This window comes from Sebastes umbrosus, chromosome 6, assembly GCF_015220745.1.
Source record: "Sebastes umbrosus isolate fSebUmb1 chromosome 6, fSebUmb1.pri, whole genome shotgun sequence".
NCBI lineage: Eukaryota > Metazoa > Chordata > Actinopteri > Perciformes > Sebastidae > Sebastes > Sebastes umbrosus.
In genome coordinates, this window is record NC_051274.1 from 2,674,941 (window position 1) to 2,684,239 (window position 9,299).

Genomic DNA, 9,299 nt, shown 5'->3' on the forward strand with positions numbered 1-9,299 from the left:
CACAGCGGAGCGTAGAGTCACAGCGGAGTGCAGAGTCACAGAGGAGCGTAGAGTCACAGCAAGGGTAGAGTCACAGCGGAGTGCAGAGTCACAGCAAGGGTAGAGTCACAGCGGAGCGTAGAGTCACAGCGGAGCGTAGAGTCACAGCGGAGCGGAATTGTCATGGCATTGAAGCAGTTGCCATCCCACGTCACACAACAGGAAGAACACATTGTAAATGTTAAACCATCAACTACAAAGCAACATGAAGTATATTTGCCTGTATTTAATTAAATGAATGTATGCTATCATAAACCTGTTCTGCGTGTAAAGTGATGTCAAAATATATCGTCAGGTAGCTGGTTACAGTAAAAAATCTGAACGTTATCTTCTCTGCACAAAAGTTATTCAGGAAAACATTAAAATGCCAAAATCAAGTGTGCAGGCTGCACAGCTGAGAGCTGAGCTGTGTGTACACCGGCCAAAGAAACATCACTTTGTCACGGTCAGTCATGGTTTGTGTTGATGTTTGGCGTTGTGCACCTGGAACGCTTGGAGTTTGGAAGTTGAAAATTTCAACTGGGAAAATGTTGACCTCCGAGTTGTCTGGAACGCTGCATTAGACCGCTAAAAAACAGCCAAACTGTGAACCTCATGGTGGCGCAAGAGGAGAAGTCAGTGATTACTATTCCTTCATGAAATGAAGCCTACTTCTCTCTTGATTCATTACCTCAGTAAACATTGTAAATAGGGATGCACCGATACCGGTATCAGGTATCGGGTCCGATACTGTGCTTGTGTACTCGTACTCGCAAAACGGCTCCGATACAACGGCACCGATACCTCTTTATGGCGCCATGACATTAACCTCTCATCACCATCTTTTGGATGCTCACGCTCCGGTTGGGGCGCACTGAGGACAGTCCGCTCCGGTCGACAGTCGCACCGGGAGCAGGGGGCCACAGAGGGCGCAGCGAGTCCTTTGTCCACGGTGTCCGGCGAGGTCCGAGCAGGGAGCGCTGTAAAGCTGCGATCGCGAGTCACCTTCGGCAGCCTGCCGTGTGTCGCTCACACCCTCCAGCTGGCTGTTAACGAGGGTCTTTTGGCACAGAGAAGTACTCGTATCGGTACTCGGTATCGGCGAAAAAAGTGGTATCGGTGCATCCCTAGTTGTAAACATGAGTTTATGGTCTCAATAGCTAGTTTCAAGTCTTCTTCAATACAGCATGATGTTCATTTAGTAAATTATGGTCCCATTTGGAGTCAGATAGACCATAAAGCAGGGGATGCTTTAGGGGCGGGGCTACCTTGTGATTGACAGTTCGCTACCACATTGATGAAAGTTAATTATAACCTTTCAGTCTCCTAAAATTTCGTATTCAGCGTTCAGCTGTACTTAGCTCCACCCTCTGGTGTCACTCGCGGCTTCAAGATGGCAGTCCACAAACCAACATCACGGTGACTACGTCCACTTCTTATATACAGTCTATGGCCCAATTCCTCTTATTTTCCTCTGTTTTTATATATTTATGTTTATATTCTAGAACGGGAGAAAAACGTAGCTCAATTCCCCCAAGGGGATCAATAAAGTATTTATGATTTTATATATTTATTTCCTTGCCGGAGAGAGGGAAGTTGGTCCCGAAGTGGCCGCTGTATTGATCCCCTCCATCTTAAAGAAGGAGCTTCACTGAACTGTGAGTGTAACGACAACTAACGGAGTTCACTCCACCACGGACTGGGGAGGGTGTAGGGGCTGGATTGGAATTTTGGCCGTACGTCTTGCTGTGTAATGTTAAGTAATCTAATGTGCATTACAGAGCAACAAGCTAACTTGGATGATCTGCTAACTGAAGGGGTTTTACAGCTTTGTCAATAATCCTTCACCAGAAAGCATTTTTTAGACAAATTTCTATAGCTAGAAAACACAATCCCATCCAGCTTCTTTAATGGGCTATAAAAGGGAAATCTGAGCCCAGTGAAAAGCAGTTTAATGTCACTGTTTAGAGCTGCTGAATAAACTGACACGTGGGTATCTCTTCCCTCGCTCAGCGTATGAGTATAAGTCATGATATCATATTCTGCGGGCCTCCTTAACCGTAACATCTGGCTGAATTCAGATCAGCCGTGCGTATAGCAGAAATGCTACGGGCAGCCGGTCTGCTGTTTCTCCTGCACTGTGTTCTGCATGTGATAGGGTGCCTTCCAGCTGAGTGGCCAGAGAGATAAGCTCCACTCACACACACATGCACACGCACACACACACACACACACACACTCATGTGTGGACACAGGCTTGTACAGAGACATAGAAAGAGGTAGAGAAATACATCTGTGTAAGATAGATAAGACCACAGCTGAACAAGAGCCACTGTCACACATTTACACCCCCCCCCCCCCCCCCCCCCACACCCACGCCCCAGTCTCTCTCTCTCTCTCTCTCTCTCTCTCTCTCTTTTCCCTGTCACGCTCTGAGCACGGGCACGCCGCTCTGAAAGTTCCTCCTGCATCAATCTCACTTACTCACAAGTCTCCTGCTGATTTTCCCTACAAGCTTTCTTTAATGTTCAAAGGAGAGCTCACATGGAGAGGATGGTGCGTTTCCTTTGCTTTGCTACTGGTCTGAGGATATCTGAGGAGTTGTCAGCAGGGTTCAATGTGAACGTGGATGAGATCACAATATGTGTGAATTATGTTATAAATCATGTTGTAAATGATGTTATAAATTCAATAAGTCATCAACACATTGTGTTTGGAGAGAATTCTTGATGATGTGACACTTCCTCGCTGAGGAACACTCCCCTGTGGTATTGCACATTTAACCATCCATTTGTGTGGATGCCCACGTATTCACCACCCCCCACCCCACAACACGCAAGACAGGCCCTCCCAGTAATTGGCCGGGAGAATCTCTTGAGTGGATGCAAGCAGCTCCTTAACATGAGGAGTTTGGCATACATTTGCTCACGCATTGGAGTTCCCACTATTTCTCTGCATGCACAGAAAAATATGAGATGGTACACACACACACACACACACACACACACACACACACACACATTCAGGCGTTTGTGCATACATTAGTTAAGCATGCATTTACGTGCCAACAACACAAACAGGCATGCCTCATTTTCCTCCACCCTGCACAAAACTTTTTGTATTTATGGAAGCACCAGTTTCAAAAAGAGGCTCAGAGACCACACTGAGCACTGTGGATCCCAAAGTGTCAGTATGTGACGAGTTGGGATGACAACGTCATTATCATCTGCCTGGTCATCATGGGAACGTTACGAAGAAGCTGAATTTAAAAAAAAAAAAAGCTCATTAATGCTGATATATACTGTATATTCTCAGCATTCATTCAATATTCTCAGGGTTCATTCTATATATTCAGGATTTAATTCAATATTCTCAAATTTCACATTATATATATATAATAATTTCCTAAACGGCATGCCATATATGCTGTATATATATAATGAAGTATGAAGTTTTATATCTAAGTTCAGGAACAAGGACCATGCCTCAAACACATCCCATTTCCGTACATACGTATTTGAGCTTGCCTGATCCATTCGGAGGGTAGAGCCAATCGTAAGGTCGGTGGTTCGATCACCGGCTGCTCCGGTCACATGTCGATGTGTCCTTGAGCAAGATACTGAACCCTAAGGAGCAGTCCTGAAGGCTGAGCCATCGGTGTGTCAATGAGTATTTAGATCAGATCCTGATGACAGGTTGGCTCCTTGCATGGCAGCCTCTGCCATCAGTGCATGAACGTATGTGTGAATGGGTGAATGCTGACATGTAGTGTAAAGAGCTTTGAGTGGTCAAAAGACTAGAAAGGAGAGATATAAATACAAGTCCATTTACCATTTATCATTCACCATTCCTCTTAACTCAGTTTTCACATGACCCGTGTCAGCGACAGACGAGTTGAAAACAGCTGACCTCAACCATGGACCAGGAGCTCTATCTCAATCCTTCAGACACCGATCTGTCTGAAGAAGATCTGCAAACTCTTGAAGTCCCGGAGCCCTCTACATCTCCAAACATCCAACGCAGCCGGCGACCCCGGTGACGCTCAGCCATCCACGTTCCAAGCCGCTCTCGGGCGTTCACCCTCTGACATCTCAAATCGACGCCGACGCCCGACCAAATCAAAAGAGTATATGTATATTATTAATATATGTCATCTATAGAGTCTGAATCTGTCAGGGATATGTGGACATTTGTTTTATTTGAATTGATTTAAGATATAGTGGCTATAGTTGTAAAATTAACACATTTGCTTCTTTTTAGTGATGCAGTGATTCTTCACTCATTTAATTACACAAGACTGGCCAATATTTATTAGATGCATTAAACCCTTCACACATTGTGATGTTTTAATAAACCTGAGCATTTGCATAAGCAAATATCTTTTGAACATAAAACATGTTGAAACCCTCAGAGCTCTGTGTCTAAGCCGAGGGCCCAGCAGGCCAAGCAGGCCCCTCAGCAATCACACTGAATGACACGCTGCACACACATCACACACCAGGGAATTCTGTGTGTGTGTGTGTGTGTGTGTGTGTGTCTACATTTGAACGTGCACAGTTTAATTTGTGTGCCCCCCCCCCACCCCTCTTCGTTTCCCGTAACATCAGTGCTTGTGGTCTCTGGTGGCCATGGGGGGGGACCTGAAGTGCTTCTTCAGTGAATGAGAGGAGGAAGAGGACCCACTAGCACCATCGCTGCCTTCTTGATGATAACAAGACAACACCATCATTGCTTCCTATTGACAAATGATGAATAACATCATCTGCCCTTCACATGGGGAGGTGGAGGTGGACACATTATTAGATGGCTGCAATGCTTGCAGACAAAAGTGGGTCAGTACAAGATTGAATAAGTACTGATCAGTGATCAGCTGAAGCAGATCATGAAAAGAGACTCTACAGGACTTGATTTCTTCTCTCTGAAAAATCACAAGCCTATCGTGATGCATTTTCCATTCCATGTTTACATGCTGTAATGTTAAAAAAAACACATTTATTTTCCTCGTACTGTCTGCTTGAATATACCTGTATTCACCCTCTGCCTGAAACGCTCCGTTTTAGTGCATTTCAACAGAATTGCAACAGAATTGCAACAGAATTGCAACAGAATTGCAACAGAATTGCGTTGCCTGGCAACAGTTTGGGTCCATGTTTACTTCCTGTCAGCTGATGTCATTCACTTACACTGCAATCAGGAATATACTGGGACACATTCAGAATGTTTACATTTAAAACCGTGTAATGGTCTAAATATTGTATATTTGTGACATCACAAATGGACAAAAATCCTAACGGCTTGTTTCAAATGCTGAACACAGGCTGTGTGTATTTCTCCGTATATTGAGTGCTTCGATACTTTCACAGTATTTTTATAGCACTTAAACCTGCTTTATAATATAAAAGACATGAAAATCGTACTTTTTAAAATATGGGCCCTTTAATATGTAATTCTTCACTCTGAGCTAACAGGCAGTGATTTCCTACTTTTCCACCCACTACTTGTGTGATTTTTGCAGTTTAAGGCACAAAAACAAAGCATCATGTTGATCTCCTCATGAGCTCTCATTTGGTTTTCACTGGAAGATAAAAATATATCAAAAAATAGGAATGTGATGGGAAAGCCATGGATACATGTAGAGTAAGATGGAATGAAGGATGTGGAGGGAGTGGGAGAATTCAAATTGGATGGAGGTTAGAAGACGGAGTGAGCAGCGAGGGACGCGAGAGTCGAGGAAGAGGTGGGGGAGGGTAGAAGAAGAAGAAGAAGACGGAGGGATGGAAAAGTGGAGGGGGAAGGGGATGAGGAGAGAATTGCCTCAATTAGCTGATAGGGCTGCCACGGCAACAGTGTTTGAGTCATTGCCATGGTGACCTGAATGCAGCGTCTTCCCCAATGGGGCAGGGTGAAAGAGCGGGGGAGCTGATGATGATGACGATGATGATGGTGTTATGAGGTGAAGGGTTGAAGTGAGAGAGGAGATGGATGAAAGAGTGTACTGTATTAAAGAACAAAGAAGAGAAAGAAGGATGGATGGAGTGATGTGAGAGATGGAAGGAGGAGAGAAAGGGATGGAGAAGAGAGAAGAGAGGCTGTGCTGTAATAATGTGAAGGAAGGGTGGAGTGATTATTGTCTAACAGCTAATGATGAAAGAGCCAGCATCCAGAGAGAGAGAATAGAGAGAAGAATAGAATAGATAAGAGCTGGTGGGCAGAGGAATGGAGAGGTGGGAGGTGACAGGAAGAGGAGAAAAGAAACGGCAAAAATCAATTGAGAGAAATAGGAGATGTGAAGAGTAGATCAGGAAGATGGAAATAATGAAACTATTGATTTGAAAGGAAGATGATGAGAAGAACAGAAGTAAAGAGGGAAGAGGAGGACTGAGAGGCTGGAGGAAGCAGTCAATAGTGAGGGCCTTGATACAAAGGGGAATGGGTGGATGGATGGACTTAGAGGATGGAAGGGCAGCTGTGATGTAGAGCTATACAGGGAGAGCTACTGTATGTGGGGAGAGAGAGAAGTAGAAGAGGAGAGACACAGATATGTAAAGAGAGAGGGATGGAGGGGGAGGGGTGTTGTTGGTAGTTGGGGGTAGTTGGTGGATGGAGGGACACTGAGACATGTAAAGAGAGGGATGGAGAAGAAGGGGTGGTGTTGGTAGTTGGTGGTGGTTGGTGGTAGTTGTTGGTAGTTGTTGGTGATTGGTGGTAGTTGTTGGTCGTTGGTGGTAGTTGGTGGATGGAGGGACACTGAGACATGTAAAGAAAGAGGGATGAAGGAGGACGGGTGGTGTTGGTAGTTGGTGGTGGTTGGTGGTAGTTGGTGGTAGTTGTTGGTGGTTGGTGGTAGTTGGTGGATGGAGGTACACTGAGACATGTAAAGAGAGAGGGATGGAGGAGGAGGGGTGGTGTTGGTAGTTGGTGGTGGTTGGTAAATGGACTTGCATTTATATAGCGCTTTTCTAGTCTTCCGACCACTCAAAGCTCTTTACACTACATGTCAGCATTCACCCATTCACACATACATTCATACACTGATGGCAGAGGCTGCTAAGGTGCCAACTTTGCCCATCAGGATCTAATCTAAATACTCATTCACACACAGATGGCTATGCCTTTGGGAGCAATTTAAGTTAAGTGTCTTGCTCAAGGACACATCGACATGTGACCCGGAGCAGCCGAGGATCGAACCACCAACCTTCCGATTGGTGGACAACCTGCTCTACCCTCTCAGCACAGTTGGTGGTGGTTGGTGGTAGTTGGTGGATGGAGGGACACTAAGACATGTAAAAAGAGAGGGATGGAGAGGGAGGGGTGTTGTTGGCGGTTTGTGGTAGTTGGTGGTGGTTGGTGGTAGTTGATGGTAGTAGGTGGTGGTTGATGGTAGTTGGTGGTGGTTGGTGGTAGTTGGTGGTAGTTGGTGGAGGTTGGTGGTAGTTGGTGGTAGTAGGTGGTGGTTGGTGGTGGTTGGATGTAGTTGGTGGTAGTAGTTGGTGGTTGGTGGTGGTAGTAGGTGGTGGTTGGTGGTTGGTGGTAGTTGGTGGTAGTTGGTGGTGGTTGTTGGTAGTTGGTGGTGGTTGGATGTAGTTGGTGGATGGAGGGACACTGAAACATGTAAAATGAGTGTCTCAATGCCTGGCCAAATGAAACCCAAGCCATCTGCATGGTGAGATACAAATAGGGATACATGAGAACAACCCGATCTTCAGAGTAAGATTCCCCACTGCTGGTCTCCAGACACTACTGTATAAAGCAGTGGACAGAGGGAGACGGAGGACAGGGACGTGAACTGGGTGGTTATTGTGGTCTTGAGGGTTCAGCTACTTGGCTGGATCTTCTCCTGCTGTGATTGGCTAACTGGCACCGGTGGCCCTTCGATCAGCAGCCCGAAGAGCAATTCATCAGCGTCCCTGATCAGGTTGGAGATGGATGTTGCAGGTGTGAGTGTGACAGAGCTGCAGTTCCTGGAGTCCAATCTCTCTGTGTGGGTTTCACTCTGTCCAGCTCTGTCCTCCTCACACACATCGTCTCCAGTTCATGCATGTCAGGTGTGTATACCTGCGTGTGTGTGTGTGTGTGTGTGTGTGTGTGTGTGTGTGTTTATATACGTGTCTATCCACTGTCAAACAGCGGGCGTGCCACCACCCATAATCACTCCATCTTCAATCATGTCAGGGAGAGCAGACTTGAAATGGCGGCTTGGCAAAGATACGCACGCTCTTTCCATATATATTCATGAAAGGCCATCTTTCCTCAGCAGACGGGGTCTTCGCTCTGTTAGTCGTGTGATTTATCGTCCCGCCACGCATCAAGGTTTATATATATGTGTGGGGACACTGGGCGGCGTATACTCACGGAGCTTCCTCAGCTGTGTGTGTGTGTGCCAGTATCGTAGTGGATGCACCCCACACACACACACACTCATGCATTATGTTTGGTCTGACAGCTCCACACATTTAATTCAGCCTCCTATCCTCCTCTGACTGCTCCACCTGCTGTGTGTGTGTGTGTGTGTGTGTGTGTGTGTGTGTGTGTGCGTTTCTCATGATGCAGATCAGGTGGACCTCTCACTGATGCTCAGCCAATCAGAATCTCTGTGATCCAGATACCATCCCATGGTTTTATGTCATGTGATGCCAAAAGGTCTCAATTACAGTGGCACTAACTCACGCACAAGCACACAATCACATGCGCATGCAGAAAGTATACCCAAGCTTATGTTCCAACTGTAAATGGAGACGGGAGACACACCAAGAAGACGCTTCACATTCCATGCTGTCAAACTCTGAACATGTAACTGGGGTTTCATCTCAGAGATCTTAAACTGTCCAAAACCCAAGAACCACTTTACCATGATGGAAGACTAAAACAAAAACACTCACTTGAGAAGCCAGAATCACAGAATTTGGGCATAGTTTTCCTAAAAGACAATTTTTTTATGATTAATCAATTGTCAGTCAACTAAACGTTGCAGCTCTATAGTGTAGCCGTTCATAACAGTTGTAAACACTTTATTCCTTTAAACGTGTTCAGACACCAATTCTTACACGTATAAATCATTGCGGGTCGGTGTCCCATGCGCGCTTGCGTGTGGCTACGCTGTACTCAGACTCCAACACAAACTACACGGAAGCTCCAAAACCGCAAAGTTGTATCTAGTGAAGCCCGTCTGTTAAACAGTGTTGGCTGCGGTCAGAGGACGCGGGGGAGACCGTAGCTTTGGTCTCCAGGGCCGGAGTCTCTGCTGTACTCTGCTCCTCTGCCTGCCTTCACTCACACACCGC

At 45.9% G+C, this 9,299-nt stretch overlaps 1 long non-coding RNA gene across 1 annotated transcript in view; it reads right to left on the bottom strand.

Annotated features, from left to right (window-relative positions):
- Positions 1 to 6,494, bottom strand: part of LOC119489377 — a 32,563-nt gene extending 26,069 nt beyond the window's left edge. The window contains exon 1 of the long non-coding RNA XR_005207160.1: positions 5,123 to 6,494. This is a non-coding gene — a long non-coding RNA (uncharacterized LOC119489377). The remainder of the gene's footprint in view (positions 1 to 5,122) is intronic.
- Positions 6,495 to 9,299: the final 2,805 nt, after the last annotated feature.